The sequence below is a fragment of the Stigmatopora argus genome, chromosome 3 (genome assembly GCF_051989625.1).
Source record: "Stigmatopora argus isolate UIUO_Sarg chromosome 3, RoL_Sarg_1.0, whole genome shotgun sequence".
Classification (NCBI taxonomy): Eukaryota; Metazoa; Chordata; class Actinopteri; order Syngnathiformes; family Syngnathidae; genus Stigmatopora; species Stigmatopora argus.
The window spans coordinates 4,726,948-4,746,653 of record NC_135389.1 but is presented as its reverse complement, the minus strand read 5'-3'; the positions used below and the strand labels follow the sequence as shown (position 1 = coordinate 4,746,653).

Here is a 19,706-nt window from a genome sequence, read left to right as displayed (position 1 = left end):
CTTGGCTTTTAAGAAAATTTGACTTTCAATATGTGGTCGAAATGTATCATTCATTCATTTTTAACACTGCTTTTTCTGTTCAGGGTAGCAGGGTGCTTGAGCCTATCCCAGCAGACTTTGTACGATGAAAAACTATACCCTAATCTCGTGACTAAACTAATCTTTACCAGTTTTTGGGCTTTTATGATTCTTTTTTCTGAAAACATTCAAAGACACAATGTTTTGCAAGAGTTCTGTTGCCCCAATTAGTGCCCATCGTTGTTAAGGTGGGCAGATTGGACCAGAGTCAATACCTTGATTAAAGTTAGCACCCATGCTTAAAAAAGTCTGTAATGTATCCAAGACTTTGCCTTACCAAGTTTTCTGTACTTGAGGAATTGATTCTGGGGAGAGTGTAAATTCTTTCCTCAGGAGAGATAGCACCCCTGGTCCTCACATTCCTCACTATGTGAGTGTTTACTTGTATAAAATGCCATGGATGATGTCTGAATGCAGAAACGCTTTGAGTATCATTACTAAACCAAAAGGTGAACTGTATTTAACAGACAGGTGCCGTTTATTCTGTAAGGACAATGCATAACATCCACAAACAGTAAGGACTCCACATTGAATTTCGAGCAGACCCACAGATCAAGGAAGAATGACAAATTACCCCCAGTTTCCAATTGCAACTTCACAGTGCCTTTATTACTGAAAGAGACAAGTCTTTAGAAGCATGTCTGTGTTTTCGTGAAATTTAGGTCTGGACATTGAATATTTGGTGTAACATTGAAGAAATTTGATCAATGTCATTGTTTTTATTGACGTCCTTCAACAAAGAGATCAGAAGGGCATATAGTGTTTGAAGGGCATATATTGTTTGAAGGGGAATTAGCTCAAGTGGTAGAGCGCTCGCTTAGCATGTGAGAGGCAGTGGGATCGATGCCCACATTCTCCATGAGGAACCTACTTTTGTTCCCTTGGTCAAAGCACCAAGTCTGTTTTTGTTTTAAATTTGTATTTCTGGAAATGGTCGAAGGCAGTATCATTTTGCAGGAAATGAATAGGCCCATTGTGGATGCATTTTTAGTATTGTGGGCACAATGGCGCAGAGAAAAAATCGTAAGTAAAAATGTCACTCACGCTTCTTAAGTGTAGGTAGGTCCTTTTCTAATGGTGTGTTATGATGTTGAAGATCAAACTTCACCCATGCTAACTGGCACAGAGAGACATTAGAGAAAACACACGATGAGGATGGGTTTCGAACCCTTGCGTGTAGAACACAATGGATTAGCAGTCCATCACCTTAACCTCTCGGTCACCTCACAGCCTATTATGTTGAGGTACGTGGGAATCAATGAGAGTCACATATTGCCCTCGAATCCCTAGAATATGATAACTTATTTTCTCGTGCAAAGACTGTACAGCAGGAGGGGAATTAGCTCAAGTGGTAGAGCGCTCGCTTTGCATGTGAGAGGCAGTGGGATCGATGCCCACATTCTCCATTCAGCTCCTTTTTGTCGTCGCTTGGATGATTTAGCATGCTTGGCTTTTAGAAAATTTGACTTTCAATATGTGGTCGAAATGTATCATTCATTCATTTTTAACACTGCTTTTTCTGTTCAGGGTAGCAGGGTGCTTGAGCCTATCCCAGCAGACTTTGTACGATGAAAAACTATACCCTAATCTCGTGACTAAACTAATCTTTACCAGTTTTTGGGCTTTTCATGATTCTTTTTTCTGAAAACATTCAAAGACACAATGTTTTGCAAGAGTTCTGTTGCCCCAATTAGTGCCCATCGTTGTTAAGGTGGGCAGATTGGACCAGAGTCAATACCTTGATTAAAGTTAGCACCCATGCTTAAAAAAGTCTGTAATGTATCCAAGACTTTGCCTTACCAAGTTTTCTGTACTTGAGGAATTGATTCTGGGGAGAGTGTAAATTATTTCCTCAGGAGAGATAGCACCCCTGGTCCTCACATTCCTCACTATGTGAGTGTTTACTTGTATAAAATGCCATGGATGATGTCTGAATGCAGAAATGCTTTGAGTATCATTACTAAACCAAAAGGTGAACTGTATTTAACAGACAGGTGCCGTTTATTCTGTAAGGACAATGCATAACATCCACAAACAGTAAGGACTCCACATTGAATTTCGAGCAGACCCACAGATCAAGGAAGAATGACAAATTACCCCCAGTTTCCAATTGCAACTTCACAGTGCCTTTATTACTGATAGAGACAAGTCTTTAGAAGCATGTCTGTGTTTTCGTGAAATTTAGGTCTGGACATTGAATATTTGGTGTAACATTGAAGAAATTTGATCAATGTCATTGTTTTTATTGACGTCCTTCAACAAAGAGATCAGAAGGGCATATAGTGTTTGAAGGGCATATATTGTTTGAAGGGGAATTAGATCAAGTGGTAGAGCGCTCGCTTAGCATGTGAGAGGCAGTGGGATCGATGCCCACATTCTCCATGAGGAACCTACTTTTGTTCCCTTGGTCAAAGCACCAAGTCTGTTTTTGTTTTAAATTTGTATTTCTGGAAATGGTCGAAGGCAGTATCATTTTGCAGGAAATGAATAGGCCCATTGTGGATGCATTTTTAGTATTGTGGGCACAATGGCGCAGAGAAAAAATCGTAAGTAAAAATGTCACTCACGCTTCTTAAGTGTAGGTAGGTCCTTTTCGAATGGTGTGTTATGATGTTGAAGATCAAACTTCACCCATGCTAACTGGCACAGAGAGACATTAGAGAAAACACACGATGAGGATGGGTTTCGAACCCATGCGTGTAGAACACAATGGATTAGCAGTCCATCACCTTAACCTCTCGGTCACCTCATTGCCTATGATGTTGAGGTACGTGGGAATCAATGAGAGTCACATATTGCCCTCGAATCCCTAGAATATGATAACTTATTTTCTCGTGCAAAGACTGTACAGCAGGAGGGGAATTAGCTCAAGTGGTAGAGCGCTCGCTTTGCATGTGAGAGGCAGTGGGATCGATGCCCACATTCTCCAATCAACTCCTTTTTGTCGTCGCTTGGATGATTTAGCATGCTTGGCTTTTAAGAAAATTTGACTTTCAATATGTGGTCGAAATGTATCATTCATTCATTTTTAACACTGCTTTTTCTGTTCAGGGTAGCAGGGTGCTTGAGCCTATCCCAGCAGACTTTGTACGATGAAAAACTATACCCTAATCTCGTGACTAAACTAATCTTTACCAGTTTTTGGGGTTTTTATGATTCTTTTTTCTGAAAACATTCAAAGACACAATGTTTTGCAAGAGTTCTGTTGCCCCAATTAGTGCCCATCGTTGTTAAGGTGGGCAGATTGGACCAGAGTCAATACCTTGATTAAAGTTAGCACCCATGCTTAAAAAAGTCTGTAATGTATCCAAGACTTTGCCTTACCAAGTTTTCTGTACTTGAGGAATTGATTCTGGGGAGAGTGTAAATTCTTTCCTCAGGAGAGATAGCACCCCTGGTCCTCACATTCCTCACTATGTGAGTGTTTACTTGTATAAAATGCCATGGATGATGTCTGAATGCAGAAACGCTTTGAGTATCATTACTAAACCAAAAGGTGAACTGTATTTAACAGACAGGTGCCGTTTATTCTGTAAGGACAATGCATAACATCCACAAACAGTAAGGACTCCACATTGAATTTCGAGCAGACCCACAGATCAAGGAAGAATGACAAATTACCCCCAGTTTCCAATTGCAACTTCACAGTGCCTTTATTACTGAAAGAGACAAGTCTTTAGAAGCATGTCTGTGTTTTCGTGAAATTTAGGTCTGGACATTGAATATTTGGTGTAACATTGAAGAAATTTGATCAATGTCATTGTTTTTATTGACGTCCTTCAACAAAGAGATCAGAAGGGCATATAGTGTTTGAAGGGCATGTATTGTTTGAAGGGGAATTAGCTCAAGTGGTAGAGCGCTCGCTTAGCATGTGAGAGGCAGTGGGATCGATGCCCACATTCTCCATGAGGAACCTATTTTTGTTCCCTTGGTCAAAGCACCAAGTCTGTTTTTGTTTTAAATTTGTATTTCTGGAAATGGTCGAAGGCAGTATCATTTTGCAGGAAATGAATAGGCCCATTGTGGATGCATTTTTAGTATTGTGGGCACAATGGCGCAGAGAAAAAATCGTAAGTAAAAATGTCACTCACGCTTCTTAAGTGTAGGTAGGTCCTTTTCTAATGGTGTGTTATGATGTTGAAGATCAAACTTCACCCATGCTAACTGGCACAGAGAGACATTAGAGAAAACACACGACGAGGATGGGTTTCGAACCCATGCGTGTAGAACACAATGGATTAGCAGTCCATCACCTTAACCTCTCGGTCACCTCATCGCCTATGATTTTGAGGTATGTGGGAATCAATGAGAGTCACATATTGCCCTCGAATCCCTAGAATATGATAACTTATTTTCTTGTGCAAAGACTGTACAGCAGGAGGGGAATTAGCTCAAGTGGTAGAGCGCTCGCTTTGCATGTGAGAGGCAGTGGGATCGATGCCCACATTCTCCAATCAGCTCCTTTTTTTCGTCGCTTGGATGATTTAGCATGCTTGGCTTTTAGAAAATTTGACTTTCAATATGTGGTCGAAATGTATCATTCATTCATTTTTAACACTGCTTTTTCTGTTCAGGGTAGCAGGGTGCTTGAGCCTATCCCAGCAGACTTTGTACGATGAAAAACTATACCCTAATCTCGTGACTAAACTAATCTTTACCAGTTTTTGGGCTTTTATGATTCTTTTTTTCTGAAAACATTCAAAGACACAATGTTTTGCAAGAGTTCTGTTGCCCCAATTAGTGCCCATCGTTGTTAAGGTGGGCAGATTGGACCAGAGTCAATACCTTGATTAAAGTTAGCACCCATGCTTAAAAAAGTCTGTAATGTATCCAAGACTTTGCCTTACCAAGTTTTCTGTACTTGAGGAATTGATTCTGGGGAGAGTGTAAATTCTTTCCTCAGGAGAGATAGCACCCCTGGTCCTCACATTCCTCACTATGTGAGTGTTTACTTGTATAAAATGCCATGGATGATGTCTGAATGCAGAAATGCTTTGAGTATCATTACTAAACCAAAAGGTGAACTGTATTTAACAGACAGGTGCCGTTTATTCTGTAAGGACAATGCATAACATCCACAAACAGTAAGGACTCCACATTGAATTTCGAGCAGACCCACAGATCAAGGAAGAATGACAAATTACCCCCAGTTTCCAATTGCAACTTCACAGTGCCTTTATTACTGAAAGAGACAAGTCTTTAGAAGCATGTCTGTGTTTTCGTGAAATTTAGGTCTGGACATTGAATATTTGGTGTAACATTGAAGAAATTTGATCAATGTCATTGTTTTTATTGACGTCCTTCAACAAAGAGATCAGAAGGGCATATAGTGTTTGAAGGGCATATATTGTTTGAAGGGGAATTAGCTCAAGTGGTAGAGCGCTCGCTTAGCATGTGAGAGGCAGTGGGATCGATGCCCACATTCTCCATGAGGAACCAACTTTTGTTCCCTTGGTCAAAGCACCAAGTCTGTTTTTGTTTTAAATTTGTATTTCTGGAAATGGTCGAAGGCAGTATCATTTTGCAGGAAATGAATAGGCCCATTGTGGATGCATTTTTAGTATTGTGGGCACAATGGCGCAGAGAAAAAATCGTAAGTAAAAATGTCACTCACGCTTCTTAAGTGTAGGTAGGTCCTTTTCTAATGGTGTGTTATGATGTTGAAGATCAAACTTCACCCATGCTAACTGGCACAGAGAGACATTAGAGAAAACACACGATGAGGATGGGTTTCGAACCCATGCATGTAGAACACAATGGATTAGCAGTCCATCACCTTAACCTCTCGGTCACCTCACAGCCTGGTATGTTGAGGTACGTGGGAATCAATGAGAGTCACATATTGCCCTCGAATCCCTAGAATATGATAACTTATTTTCTCGTGCAAAGACTGTACAGCAGGAGGGGAATTAGCTCAAGTGGTAGAGCGCTCGCTTTGCATGTGAGAGGCAGTGGGATCGATGCCCACATTCTCCAATCAGCTCCTTTTTGTCGTCGCTTGGATGATTTAGCATGCTTGGCTTTTAGAAAATTTGACTTTCAATATGTGGTCGAAATGTATCATTCATTCATTTTTAACACTGCTTTTTCTGTTCAGGGTAGCAGGGTGCTTGAGCCTATCCCAGCAGACTTTGTACGATGAAAAACTATACCCTAATCTCGTGACTAGACTAATCTTTACCAATTTTGGGGCTTTTATGATTCTTTTTTTCTGAAAACATTCAAAGACACAATGTTTTGCAAGAGTTCTGTTGCCCCAATTAGTGCCCATCGTTGTTAAGGTGGGCAGATTTGACCAGAGTCAATACCTTGGTTAAAGTTAGCACCCATGCTTAAAAAAGTCTGTAATGTATCCAAGACTTTGCCTTACCAAGTTTTCTGTACTTCAGGAATTGATTTTGGGGAGAGTGTAAATTCTTTCCTCAGGAGAGATAGCACCCCTGGTCCTCACATTCCTCACTATGTGAGTGTTTACTTGTCTAAAATGCCATGAATGATGTCTGAATGCAGAAACGCTTTGAGTATCGTTACTAAACCAAAAGGTGAACTGTATTTAACAGACAGGTGCCGTTTTTTCGGTTAGGACAATGCATAACATCCACAAACATTAAGGACTCCACATTGAATTTCTAGCAGACCCACAGATCAAGGAAGAATGACAAATTACCCCCAGTTTCCAATTGCAACTTCACAGTGCCTTTATTACTGAAAGAGACAAGTCTTTAGAAGCATGTCTGTGTTTTCGTGAAATTTAGGTCTGGACATTGAATATTTGGTGTAACATTGAAGAAATTTGATCAATGTCATTGTTTTTATTGACGTCCTTCAACAAAGAGATCAGAAGGGCATATAGTGTTTGAGGGCATATAGTGTTTGAAGGGGAATTAGCTCAAGTAGTAGAGCGCTCGCTTTGCATGTGAGAGGCAGTGGGATCGATGCCCACATTCTCCAATCAGCTCATTTTTGTCGTCGCTTGGATGATTTAGCATGCTTGGCTTTTAAGAAAATTTGACTTTCAAAATGTGGTCGAAATTTATCATTCATTCATTTTTAACACTGCTTTTTTTGTTCAGGGTAGCAGGGTGCTTGAGCCTATTCCAGCAGACTTTGTACGATGAAAAACTATACCCTAATCTCGTGACTAGACTAATCTTTACCAGTTTTTGGGCTTTTATGATTCTTTTTTCTGAAAACATTCAAAGACACAATGTTTTGCAAGAGTTCTGTTGCCCCAATTAGTGCCCATCGTTGTTAAGGTGGGCAGATTGGACCAGAGTCAATACCTTGATTAAAGTTAGCACCCATGCTTAAAAAAGTCTGTAATGTATCCAAGACTTTGCCTTACCAAGTTTTCTGTACTTGAGGAATTGATTCTGGGGAGAGTGTAAATTCTTTCCTCAGGAGAGATAGCACCCCTGGTCCTCACATTCCTCACTATGTGAGTGTTTACTTGTATAAAATGCCATGGATGATGTCTGAATGCAGAAACGCTTTGAGTATCATTACTAAACCAAAAGGTGAACTGTATTTAACAGACAGGTGCCGTTTATTCTGTAAGGACAATGCATAACATCCACAAACAGTAAGGATTCCACATTGATTTTCGAGCAGACCCACAGATCAAGGAAGAATGACAAATTACCCCCAGTTTCCAATTGCAACTTCACAGTGCCTTTATTACTGAAAGAGACAAGTCTTTAGAAGCATGTCTGTGTTTTCGTGAAATTTAGGTCTGGACATTGAATATTTGGTGTAACATTGAAGAAATTTGATCAATGTCATTGTTTTTATTGACGTCCTTCAACAAAGAGATCAGAAGGGCATATAGTGTTTGAAGGGCATATATTGTTTGAAGGGGAATTAGCTCAAGTGGTAGAGCGCTCGCTTAGCATATGAGAGGCAGTGGGATCGATGCCCACATTCTCCATGAGGAACCTACTTTTGTTCCCTTGGTCAAAGCACCAAGTCTGTTTTTGTTTTAAATTTGTATTTCTGGAAATGGTCGAAGGCAGTATCATTTTGCAGGAAATGAATAGACCCATTGTGGATACATTTTTAGTATTGTGGGCACAATGGCGCAGAGAAAAAATCGTAAGTAAAAATGCCACTCACGCTTCTTAAGTGTAGGTAGGTCCTTTTCGAATGGTGTGTTATGATGTTGAATATCAAACTTCACCCATGCTAACTGGCACAGAGAGACATTACAGAAAATACACGAAGAGGATGGGATTCGAACCCATGCGTGTAGAACACAATGGATTAGCAGTCCATCACCTTAACCTCTCGGTCACCTCATCGCCTATGATTTTGAGGTACGTGGGAATCAATGAGAGTCACATATTGCCCTCGAATCCCTAGAATATGATAACTTATTTTCTTGTGCAAAGTCTACAGCAGGAGGGGAATTAGCTCAAGTGGTAGAGTGCTCGCTTAGCATGTGAGAGGCAGTGGGATCAATACCCACATTCTCCAATCAACTACTTTTTGTCGTCGCTTGGATGATTTAGCATGCTTAGCTTTTAAGAAAATTTGACTTTCAATATGTGGTCGAAATTTATCATTCATTCATTTTTAACACTGCTTTTTCTGTTGAGGGTAGCAGGGTGCTTGAGCTTATCCCAGCAGACTTTGTACGATGAAAAACTATACCCTAATCTCGTGACTAGACTAATCTTTACCAATTTTGGGGCTTTTATGATTCTTTTTTTCTGAAAACATTCAAAGACACAATGTTTTGCAAGAGTTCTGTTGCCCCAATTAGTGCCCATCGTTGTTAAGGTGGGCAGATTTGACCAGAGTCAATACCTTGGTTAAAGTTAGCACCCATGCTTTAAAAAGTCTGTAATGTATCCAAGACTTTGCCTTACCAAGTTTTCTGTACTTCAGGAATTGATTCTGGGGAGAGTGTAAATTCTTTCCTCAGCAGAGATAGCACCCCTGGTCCTCACATTCCTCACTATGAGAGTGTTTACTTGTCTAAAATGCCATGAATGATGTCTGAATGCAGAAACGCTTTGAGTATCGTTACTAAACCAAAAGGTGAACTGTATTTAACAGACAGGTGCCGTTTTTTCGGTTAGGACAATGCATAACATCCACAAACATTAAGGATTCCACATTGAATTTCTAGCAGACCTACAGATCAAGGAAGAATGACAAATTACCCCCAGTTTCCGATTGCAACTTCACAGTGCCTTTATTACTGAAAGAGACAAGTCTTTAGAAGCATGTCTGTGTTTTCGTGAAATTTAGGTCTGGACATTGAATATTTGGTGTAACATTGAAGAAATTTGATCAATGTCATTGTTTTTATTGACGTCCTTCAACAAAGAGATCAGGAGGGCATATAGTGTTTGAGGGCATATAGTGTTTGAAGGGGAATTAGCTCAAGTGGTAGAGCGCTCGCTTAGCATGTGAGAGGCAGTGGGATCGATGCCCGCATTCTCCATGAGGAACCTACTTTTGTTCCCTTGGTCAAAGCACCAAGTCTGTTTTTGTTTTAAATTTGTATTTCTGGAAATGGTCGAAGGCAGTATCATTTTGCAGGAAATGAATAGGCCCATTGTGGATGCATTTTTAGTATTGTGGGCACAATGGCGCAGAGAAAAAATCCTAAGTAAAAATGCAACTCACGCTTCTTATGTGTAGGTAGGTCCTTTTCGAATGGTGTGTTATGATGTTGAAGATCAAACTTCACCCATGCTAACTGGCACAGAGAGACATTACAGAAAACACACGATGAGGATGGGATTCGAACCCATGCGTGTAGAACACAATGGATTAGCAGTCCATCACCTTAACCTCTCGGTCACCTCATCGCCTATGATACTGAGTTACGTGGGGATCAATGAGAGTCACATATTGCCCTCGAATCCCTAGAATATGATAACTTATTTTCTCGTGCAAAGACTGTACAGCAGGAGGGGAATTAGCTCAAGTGGTAGAGCACTCGCTTTGCATGTGAGAGGCAGTGGGATCGATGCCCAATTTCTCCAATCAACTACTTTTTGTCGTCGCTTGGATGATTTAGCATGCTTGGCTTTTAAGAAAATTTGACTTTCAATATGTGGTCGAAATTTATCATTCATTCATTTTTAACACTGCTTTTTCTGTTCAGGGTAGCAGGGTGCTTGAGCCTATCCTAGCAGACTTTGTACGATGAAAAACTATACCCTAATCTCGTGACTAGACAAATCTTTACCAATTTTGGGGCTTTTATGATTCTTTTTTTCTGAAAACATTCAAAGACACAATGTTTTGCAAGAGTTCTGTTGCCCCAATTAGTGCCCATCGTTGTTAAGGTGGGCAGATTTGACCAGAGTCAATACCTTGGTTAAAGTTAGCACCCATGCTTAAAAAAGTCTGTAATGTATCCAAGACTTTGCCTTACCAAGTTTTCTGTACTTCAGGAATTGATTCTGGGGAGAGTGTAAATTCTTTCCTCAGGAGAGATAGCACCCCTGGTCCTCACATTCCTCACTAAGTGAGTGTTTACTTGTCTAAAATGCCATGAATGATGTCTGAATGCAGAAACGCTTTGAGTATCGTTACTAAACCAAAAGGTGTACTGTATTTAACAGACAGGTGCTGTTTTTTCGGTTAGGACAATGCATAACATCCACAAACATTAAGGACTCCACATTGAATTTCTAGCAGACCTACAGATCAAGGAAGAATGACAAATTACCCCCAGTTTCCAATTGCAACTTCACAGTGCCTTTATTACTGAAAGAGACAAGTCTTTAGAAGCATGTCTGTGTTTTCGTGAAATTTAGGTCTGGACATTGAATATTCGGTGTAACATTGAAGAAATTTGATCAATGTCATTGTTTTTATTGACGTCCTTCAACAAAGAGATCAGAAGGGCACATAGTGTTTGAAGGGCATATATTGTTTGAAGGGGAATTAGCTCAAGTGGTAGAGCGCTCGCTTAGCATATGAGAGGCAGTGGGATCGATGCCCACATTCTCCATGAGGAACCTACTTTTGTTCCCTTGGTCAAAGCACCAAGTCTGTTTTTGTTTTAAATTTGTATTTCTGGAAATGGTCGAAGGCAGTATCATTTTGCAGGAAATGAATAGACCCATTGTGGATACATTTTTAGTATTGTGGGCACAATGGCGCAGAGAAAAAATCGTAAGTAAAAATGCCACTCACGCTTCTTAAGTGTAGGTAGGTCCTTTTCGAATGGTGTGTTATGATGTTGAATATCAAACTTCACCCATGCTAACTGGCACAGAGAGACATTACAGAAAATACACGAAGAGGATGGGATTCGAACCCATGCGTGTAGAACACAATAGATTAGCAGTCCATCACCTTAACCTCTCGGTCACCTCATCGCCTATGATTTTGAGGTACGTGGGAATCAATGAGAGTCACATATTGCCCTCGAATCCCTAGAATATGATAACTTATTTTCTTGTGCAAAGTCTACAGCAGGAGGGGAATTAGCTCAAGTGGTAGAGTGCTCGCTTAGCATGTGAGAGGCAGTGGGATCAATACCCACATTCTCCAATCAACTACTTTTTGTCGTCGCTTGGATGATTTAGCATGCTTAGCTTTTAAGAAAATTTGACTTTCAATATGTGGTCGAAATTTATCATTCATTCATTTTTAACACTGCTTTTTCTGTTCAGGGTAGCAGGGTGCTTGAGCTTATCCCAGCAGACTTTGTACGATGAAAAACTATACCCTAATCTCGTGACTAGACTAATCTTTACCAATTTTGGGGCTTTTATGATTCTTTTTTTCTGAAAACATTCAAAGACACAATGTTTTGCAAGAGTTCTGTTGCCCCAATTAGTGCCCATCGTTGTTAAGGTGGGCAGATTTGACCAGAGTCAATACCTTGGTTAAAGTTAGCACCCATGCTTTAAAAAGTCTGTAATGTATCCAAGACTTTGCCTTACCAAGTTTTCTGTACTTCAGGAATTGATTCTGGGGAGAGTGTAAATTCTTTCCTCAGCAGAGATAGCACCCCTGGTCCTCACATTCCTCACTATGAGAGTGTTTACTTGTCTAAAATGCCATGAATGATGTCTGAATGCAGAAACGCTTTGAGTATCGTTACTAAACCAAAAGGTGAACTGTATTTAACAGACAGGTGCCGTTTTTTCGGTTAGGACAATGCATAACATCCACAAACATTAAGGATTCCACATTGAATTTCTAGCAGACCTACAGATCAAGGAAGAATGACAAATTACCCCCAGTTTCCGATTGCAACTTCACAGTGCCTTTATTACTGAAAGAGACAAGTCTTTAGAAGCATGTCTGTGTTTTCGTGAAATTTAGGTCTGGACATTGAATATTTGGTGTAACATTGAAGAAATTTGATCAATGTCATTGTTTTTATTGACGTCCTTCAACAAAGAGATCAGGAGGGCATATAGTGTTTGAGGGCATATAGTGTTTGAAGGGGAATTAGCTCAAGTGGTAGAGCGCTCGCTTAGCATGTGAGAGGCAGTGGGATCGATGCCCGCATTCTCCATGAGGAACCTACTTTTGTTCCCTTGGTCAAAGCACCAAGTCTGTTTTTGTTTTAAATTTGTATTTCTGGAAATGGTCGAAGGCAGTATCATTTTGCAGGAAATGAATAGGCCCATTGTGGATGCATTTTTAGTATTGTGGGCACAATGGCGCAGAGAAAAAATCCTAAGTAAAAATGCAACTCACGCTTCTTAAGTGTAGGTAGGTCCTTTTCGAATGGTGTGTTATGATGTTGAAGATCAAACTTCACCCATGCTAATTGGCACAGAGAGACATTACAGAAAACACACGATGAGGATGGGATTCGAACCCATGCGTGTAGAACACAATGGATTAGCAGTCCATCACCTTAACCTCTCGGTCACCTCATCGCCTATGATACTGAGTTACGTGGGGATCAATGAGAGTCACATATTGCCCTCGAATCCCTAGAATATGATAACTTATTTTCTCGTGCAAAGACTGTACAGCAGGAGGGGAATTAGCTCAAGTGGTAGAGCACTCGCTTTGCATGTGAGAGGCAGTGGGATCGATGCCCAATTTCTCCAATCAACTACTTTTTGTCGTCGCTTGGATGATTTAGCATGCTTGGCTTTTAAGAAAATTTGACTTTCAATATGTGGTCGAAATTTATCATTCATTCATTTTTAACACTGCTTTTTCTGTTCAGGGTAGCAGGGTGCTTGAGCCTATCCTAGCAGACTTTGTACGATGAAAAACTATACCCTAATCTCGTGACTAGACAAATCTTTACCAATTTTGGGGCTTTTATGATTCTTTTTTTCTGAAAACATTCAAAGACACAATGTTTTGCAAGAGTTCTGTTGCCCCAATTAGTGCCCATCGTTGTTAAGGTGGGCAGATTTGACCAGAGTCAATACCTTGGTTAAAGTTAGCACCCATGCTTAAAAAAGTCTGTAATGTATCCAAGACTTTGCCTTACCAAGTTTTCTGTACTTCAGGAATTGATTCTGGGGAGAGTGTAAATTCTTTCCTCAGGAGAGATAGCACCCCTGGTCCTCACATTCCTCACTAAGTGAGTGTTTACTTGTCTAAAATGCCATGAATGATGTCTGAATGCAGAAACGCTTTGAGTATCGTTACTAAACCAAAAGGTGTACTGTATTTAACAGACAGGTGCTGTTTTTTCGGTTAGGACAATGCATAACATCCACAAACATTAAGGACTCCACATTGAATTTCTAGCAGACCTACAGATCAAGGAAGAATGACAAATTACCCCCAGTTTCCAATTGCAACTTCACAGTGCCTTTATTACTGAAAGAGACAAGTCTTTAGAAGCATGTCTGTGTTTTCGTGAAATTTAGGTCTGGACATTGAATATTCGGTGTAACATTGAAGAAATTTGATCAATGTCATTGTTTTTATTGACGTCCTTCAACAAAGAGATCAGAAGGGCACATAGTGTTTGAAGGGCATATATTGTTTGAAGGGGATATATTGTTTGACGGGGAATTAGCTCAAGTGGTAGAGCGCTCGCTTAGCATGTGAGAGGCAGTGGGATCGATGCCCACATTCTCCATGAGGAACCTACTTTTGTTCCCTTGGTCAAAGCACCAAGTCTGTTTTTGTTTTAAATTTGTATTTCTGGAAATGGTCGAAGGCAGTATCATTTTGCAGGAAATGAATAGGCCCATTGTGGATGCATTTTTAGTATTGTGGGCACAATGGCGCAGAGAAAAAATCGTAAGTAAAAATGCCACTCACGCTTCTTAAGTGAAGGTAGGTCCTTTTCTAATGGTGTGTTATGATGTTGAAGATCAAACTTCACCCATGCTAACTGGCACAGAGAGACATTAGAGAAAACACACGATGAGGATGGGTTTCGAACCCATGCGTGTAGAACACAATGGATTAGCAGTCCATCACCTTAACCTCTCGGTCACCTCACAGCCTATTATGTTGAGGTACGTGGGAATCAATGAGAGTCACATATTGCCCTCGAATCCCTAGAATATAATAACTTATTTTCTTGTGCAAAGTCTACAGCAGGAGGGGAATTAGCTCAAGTGGTAGAGTGCTCGCTTTGCATGTGAGAGGCAGTGGGATCGATGCCCACATTCTCCAATCAACTACTTTTTGTCGTCGCTTGGATGATTTAGCATGCTTGGCTTTTAAGAAAATTTGACTTTCAATATGTGGTCGAAATTTATCATTCATTCATTTTTAACACTGCTTTTTCTGTTCAGGGTAGCAGGGTGCTTGAGCTTATCCCAGCAGACTTTGTACGATGAAAAACTATACCCTAATCTCGTGACTAGACTAATCTTTACCAATTTTGGGGCTTTTATGATTCTTTTTTTCTGAAAACATTCAAAGACACAATGTTTTGCAAGAGTTCTGTTGCCCCAATTAGTGCCCATCGTTGTTAAGGTGGGCAGATTTGACCAGAGTCAATACCTTGGTTAAAGTTAGCACCCATGCTTTAAAAAGTCTGTAATGTATCCAAGACTTTGCCTTACCAAGTTTTCTGTACTTCAGGAATTGATTCTGGGGAGAGTGTAAATTCTTTCCTCAGCAGAGATAGCACCCCTGGTCCTCACATTCCTCACTATGAGAGTGTTTACTTGTCTAAAATGCCATGAATGATGTCTGAATGCAGAAACGCTTTGAGTATCGTTACTAAACCAAAAGGTGAACTGTATTTAACAGACAGGTGCCGTTTTTTCGGTTAGGACAATGCATAACATCCACAAACATTAAGGACTCCACATTGAATTTCTAGCAGACCTACAGATCAAGGAAGAATGACAAATTACCCCCAGTTTCCAATTGCAACTTCACAGTGCCTTTATTACTGAAAGAGACAAGTCTTTAGAAGCATGTCTGTGTTTTCGTGAAATTTAGGTCTGGACATTGAATATTCGGTGTAACATTGAAGAAATTTGATCAATGTCATTGTTTTTATTGACGTCCTTCAACAAAGAGATCAGAAGGGCATATAGTGTTTGAAGGGCATATATTGTTTGAAGGGGATATATTGTTTGACGGGGAATTAGCTCAAGTGGTAGAGCGCTCGCTTAGCATGTGAGAGGCAGTGGGATCGATGCCCACATTCTCCATGAGGAACCTACTTTTGTTCCCTTGGTCAAAGCACCAAGTCTGTTTTTGTTTTAAATTTGTATTTCTGGAAATGGTCGAAGGCAGTATCATTTTGCAGGAAATGAATAGGCCCATTGTGGATGCATTTTTAGTATTGTGGGCACAATGGCGCAGAGAAAAAATCGTAAGTAAAAATGCCACTCACGCTTCTTAAGTGTAGGTAGGTCCTTTTCTAATGGTGTGTTATGATGTTGAAGATCAAACTTCACCCATGCTAACTGGCACAGAGAGACATTAGAGAAAACACACGATGAGGATGGGTTTCGAACCCATGCGTGTAGAACACAATGGATTAACAGTCCATCACCTTAACCTCTCGGTCACCTCACAGCCTATTATGTTGAGGTACGTGGGAATCAATGAGAGTCACATATTGCCCTCGAATCCCTAGAATATGATAACTTATTTTCTCGTGCAAAGACTGTACAGCAGGAGGGGAATTAGCTCAAGTGGTAGAGCGCTCGCTTTGCATGTGAGAGGCAGTGGGATCGATGCCCACATTCTCCAATCAGCTCCTTTTTGTCGTCGCTTGGATGATTTAGCATGCTTGGCTTTTAAGAAAATTTGACTTTCAATATGTGGTCGAAATGTATCATTCATTCATTTTTAACACTGCTTTTTCTGTTCAGGGTAGCAGGGTGCTTGAGCCTATTCCAGCAGACTTTGTACGATGAAAAACTATACCCTAATCTCGTGACTAAACTAATCTTTACCAGTTTTTGGGCTTTTATGATTCTTTTTTCTGAAAACATTCAAAGACACAATGTTTTGCAAGAGTTCTGTTGCCCCAATTAGTGCCCATCGTTGTTAAGGTGGGCAGATTGGACCAGAGTCAATACCTTGATTAAAGTTAGCACCCATGCTTAAAAAAGTCTGTAATGTATCCAAGACTTTGCCTTACCAAGTTTTCTGTACTTGAGGAATTGATTCTGGGGAGAGTGTAAATTCTTTCCTCAGGAGAGATAGCACCCCTGGTCCTCACATTCCTCACTATGTGAGTGTTTACTTGTATAAAATGCCATGGATGATGTCTGAATGCAGAAACGCTTTGAGTATCATTACTAAACCAAAAGGTGAACTGTATTTAACAGACAGGTGCCGTTTATTCTGTAAGGACAATGCATAACATCCACAAACAGTAAGGATTCCACATTGAATTTCGAGCAGACCCACAGATCAAGGAAGAATGACAAATTACCCCCAGTTTCCAATTGCAACTTCACAGTGCCTTTATTACTGAAAGAGACAAGTCTTTAGAAGCATGTCTGTGTTTTCGTGAAATTTAGGTCTGGACATTGAATATTTGGTGTAACATTGAAGAAATTTGATCAATGTCATTGTTTTTATTGACGTCCTTCAACAAAGAGATCAGAAGGGCATATAGTGTTTGAAGGGCATATATTGTTTGAAGGGCATATATTGTTTGAAGGGGAATTAGCTCAAGTGGTAGAGCGCTCGCTTAGCATATGAGAGGCAGTGGGGTCGATGCCCACATTCTCCATGAGGAACCTACTTTTGTTCCCTTGGTCAAAGCACCAAGTCTGTTTTTGTTTTAAATTTGTATTTCTGGAAATGGTCGAAGGCAGTATGATTTTGCAGGAAATGAATAGACCCATTGTGGATACATTTTTAGTATTGTGGGCACAATGGCGCAGAGAAAAAATCATAAGTAAAAATGCCACTCACGCTTCTTAAGTGTAGGTAGGTCCTTTTCGAATGGTGTGTTATGATGTTGAATATCAAACTTCACCCATGCTAACTGGCACAGAGAGACATTACAGAAAATACACGAAGAGGATGGGATTTGAACCCATGCGTGTAGAACACAATGGATTAGCAGTCCATCACCTTAACCTCTCGGTCACCTCATCGCCTATGATTTTGAGGTACGTGGGAATCAATGAGAGTCACATATTGCCCTCGAATCCCTAGAATATAATAACTTATTTTCTTGTGCAAAGTCTACAGCAGGAGGGGAATTAGCTCAAGTGGTAGAGTGCTCGCTTTGCATGTGAGAGGCAGTGGGATCGATGCCCACATTCTCCAATCAACTACTTTTTGTCGTCGCTTGGATGATTTAGCATGCTTGGCTTTTAAGAAAATTTGACTTTCAATATGTGGTCGAAATTTATCATTCATTCATTTTTAACACTGCTTTTTCTGTTCAGGGTAGCAGGGTGCTTGAGCTTATCCCAGCAGACTTTGTACGATGAAAAACTATACCCTAATCTCGTGACTAGACTAATCTTTACCAATTTTGGGGCTTTTATGATTCTTTTTTTCTGAAAACATTCAAAGACACAATGTTTTGCAAGAGTTCTGTTGCCCCAATTAGTGCCCATCGTTGTTAAGGTGGGCAGATTTGACCAGAGTCAATACCTTGGTTAAAGTTAGCACCCATGCTTTAAAAAGTCTGTAATGTATCCAAGACTTTGCCTTACCAAGTTTTCTGTACTTCAGGAATTGATTCTGGGGAGAGTGTAAATTCTTTCCTCAGCAGAGATAGCACCCCTGGTCCTCACATTCCTCACTATGAGAGTGTTTACTTGTCTAAAATGCCATGAATGATGTCTGAATGCAGAAACGCTTTGAGTATCGTTACTAAACCAAAAGGTGAACTGTATTTAACAGACAGGTGCCGTTTTTTCGGTTAGGACAATGCATAACATCCACAAACATTAAGGACTCCACATTGAATTTCTAGCAGACCTACAGATCAAGCAAGAATGACAAATTACCCCCAGTTTCCAATTGCAACTTCACAGTGCCTTTATTACTGAAAGAGACAAGTCTTTAGAAGCATGTCTGTGTTTTCGTGAAATTTAGGTCTGGACATTGAATATTCGGTGTAACATTGAAGAAATTTGATCAATGTCATTGTTTTTATTGACGTCCTTCAACAAAGAGATCAGAAGGGCATATAGTGTTTGAAGGGCATATATTGTTTGAAGGGGATATATTGTTTGACGGGGAATTAGCTCAAGTGGTAGAGCGCTCGCTTAGCATGTGAGAGGCAGTGGGATCGATGCCCACATTCTCCATGAGGAACCTACTTTTGTTCCCTTGGTCAAAGCACCAAGTCTGTTTTTGTTTTAAATTTGTATTTCTGGAAATGGTCGAAGGCAGTATCATTTTGCAGGAAATGAATAGGCCCATTGTGGATGCATTTTTAGTATTGTGGGCACAATGGCGCAGAGAAAAAATCGTAAGTAAAAATGCCACTCACGCTTCTTAAGTGTAGGTAGGTCCTTTTCTAATGGTGTGTTATGATGTTGAAGATCAAACTTCACCCATGCTAACTGGCACAGAGAGACATTAGAGAAAACACACGATGAGGATGGGTTTCGAACCCATGCGTGTAGAACACAATGGATTAACAGTCCATCACCTTAACCTCTCGGTCACCTCACAGCCTATTATTTTGAGGTACGTGGGAATCAATGAGAGTCACATATTGCCCTCGAATCCCTAGAATATGATAACTTATTTTCTCGTGCAAAGACTGTACAGCAGGAGGGGAATTAGCTCAAGTGGTAGAGCGCTCGCTTTGCATGTGAGAGGCAGTGGGATCGATGCCCACATTCTCCAATCAGCTCCTTTTTGTCGTCGCTTGGATGATTTAGCATGCTTGGCTTTTAAGAAAATTTGACTTTCAATATGTGGTCGAAATGTATCATTCATTCATTTTTAACACTGCTTTTTCTGTTCAGGGTAGCAGGGTGCTTGAGCCTATTCCAGCAGACTTTGTACGATGAAAAACTATACCCTAATCTCGTGACTAAACTAATCTTTACCAGTTTTTGGGCTTTTATGATTCTTTTTTCTGAAAACATTCAAAGACACAATGTTTTGCAAGAGTTCTGTTGCCCCAATTAGTGCCCATCGTTGTTAAGGTGGGCAGATTGGACCAGAGTCAATACCTTGATTAAAGTTAGCACCCATGCTTAAAAAAGTCTGTAATGTATCCAAGACTTTGCCTTACCAAGTTTTCTGTACTTGAGGAATTGATTCTG

At 40.3% G+C, this 19,706-nt stretch overlaps 1 protein-coding gene and 22 non-coding genes across 27 annotated transcripts in view; 13 read left to right on the top strand and 10 right to left on the bottom strand.

The window, feature by feature from the left end:
* poglut3 (protein O-glucosyltransferase 3) overlaps window positions 1–19,706 on the top strand; it is a 105,016-nt gene that overhangs the window by 34,698 nt on the left and 50,612 nt on the right. The gene's annotated exons all lie outside the window — the stretch shown is intronic.
* Window positions 865–937, top strand: trnaa-agc (transfer RNA alanine (anticodon AGC)). Its single transcript has one exon. It is a non-coding gene; the product is annotated as a tRNA-Ala (tRNA).
* On the top strand, window positions 1,412–1,484 carry trnaa-ugc (transfer RNA alanine (anticodon UGC)). The gene has a single exon. It is a non-coding gene; the product is annotated as a tRNA-Ala (tRNA).
* trnas-gcu (transfer RNA serine (anticodon GCU)) lies at window positions 2,749–2,830 on the bottom strand. Its single transcript has one exon. It is a non-coding gene; the product is annotated as a tRNA-Ser (tRNA).
* On the top strand, window positions 2,935–3,007 carry trnaa-ugc (transfer RNA alanine (anticodon UGC)). The gene has a single exon. It is a non-coding gene; the product is annotated as a tRNA-Ala (tRNA).
* On the top strand, window positions 3,912–3,984 carry trnaa-agc (transfer RNA alanine (anticodon AGC)). The gene has a single exon. It is a non-coding gene; the product is annotated as a tRNA-Ala (tRNA).
* trnas-gcu (transfer RNA serine (anticodon GCU)) lies at window positions 4,273–4,354 on the bottom strand. Its single transcript has one exon. It is a non-coding gene; the product is annotated as a tRNA-Ser (tRNA).
* trnaa-ugc (transfer RNA alanine (anticodon UGC)) lies at window positions 4,459–4,531 on the top strand. Its single transcript has one exon. It is a non-coding gene; the product is annotated as a tRNA-Ala (tRNA).
* On the top strand, window positions 5,435–5,507 carry trnaa-agc (transfer RNA alanine (anticodon AGC)). The gene has a single exon. It is a non-coding gene; the product is annotated as a tRNA-Ala (tRNA).
* trnaa-ugc (transfer RNA alanine (anticodon UGC)) lies at window positions 5,982–6,054 on the top strand. The gene has a single exon. It is a non-coding gene; the product is annotated as a tRNA-Ala (tRNA).
* Window positions 8,294–8,375, bottom strand: trnas-gcu (transfer RNA serine (anticodon GCU)). The gene has a single exon. It is a non-coding gene; the product is annotated as a tRNA-Ser (tRNA).
* On the bottom strand, window positions 9,815–9,896 carry trnas-gcu (transfer RNA serine (anticodon GCU)). Its single transcript has one exon. It is a non-coding gene; the product is annotated as a tRNA-Ser (tRNA).
* Window positions 11,339–11,420, bottom strand: trnas-gcu (transfer RNA serine (anticodon GCU)). Its single transcript has one exon. It is a non-coding gene; the product is annotated as a tRNA-Ser (tRNA).
* trnas-gcu (transfer RNA serine (anticodon GCU)) lies at window positions 12,860–12,941 on the bottom strand. The gene has a single exon. It is a non-coding gene; the product is annotated as a tRNA-Ser (tRNA).
* Window positions 14,041–14,113, top strand: trnaa-agc (transfer RNA alanine (anticodon AGC)). Its single transcript has one exon. It is a non-coding gene; the product is annotated as a tRNA-Ala (tRNA).
* On the bottom strand, window positions 14,402–14,483 carry trnas-gcu (transfer RNA serine (anticodon GCU)). Its single transcript has one exon. It is a non-coding gene; the product is annotated as a tRNA-Ser (tRNA).
* Window positions 15,581–15,653, top strand: trnaa-agc (transfer RNA alanine (anticodon AGC)). The gene has a single exon. It is a non-coding gene; the product is annotated as a tRNA-Ala (tRNA).
* On the bottom strand, window positions 15,942–16,023 carry trnan-guu (transfer RNA asparagine (anticodon GUU)). The gene has a single exon. It is a non-coding gene; the product is annotated as a tRNA-Asn (tRNA).
* trnaa-ugc (transfer RNA alanine (anticodon UGC)) lies at window positions 16,128–16,200 on the top strand. Its single transcript has one exon. It is a non-coding gene; the product is annotated as a tRNA-Ala (tRNA).
* On the bottom strand, window positions 17,483–17,564 carry trnas-gcu (transfer RNA serine (anticodon GCU)). Its single transcript has one exon. It is a non-coding gene; the product is annotated as a tRNA-Ser (tRNA).
* Window positions 18,662–18,734, top strand: trnaa-agc (transfer RNA alanine (anticodon AGC)). Its single transcript has one exon. It is a non-coding gene; the product is annotated as a tRNA-Ala (tRNA).
* On the bottom strand, window positions 19,023–19,104 carry trnan-guu (transfer RNA asparagine (anticodon GUU)). Its single transcript has one exon. It is a non-coding gene; the product is annotated as a tRNA-Asn (tRNA).
* trnaa-ugc (transfer RNA alanine (anticodon UGC)) lies at window positions 19,209–19,281 on the top strand. Its single transcript has one exon. It is a non-coding gene; the product is annotated as a tRNA-Ala (tRNA).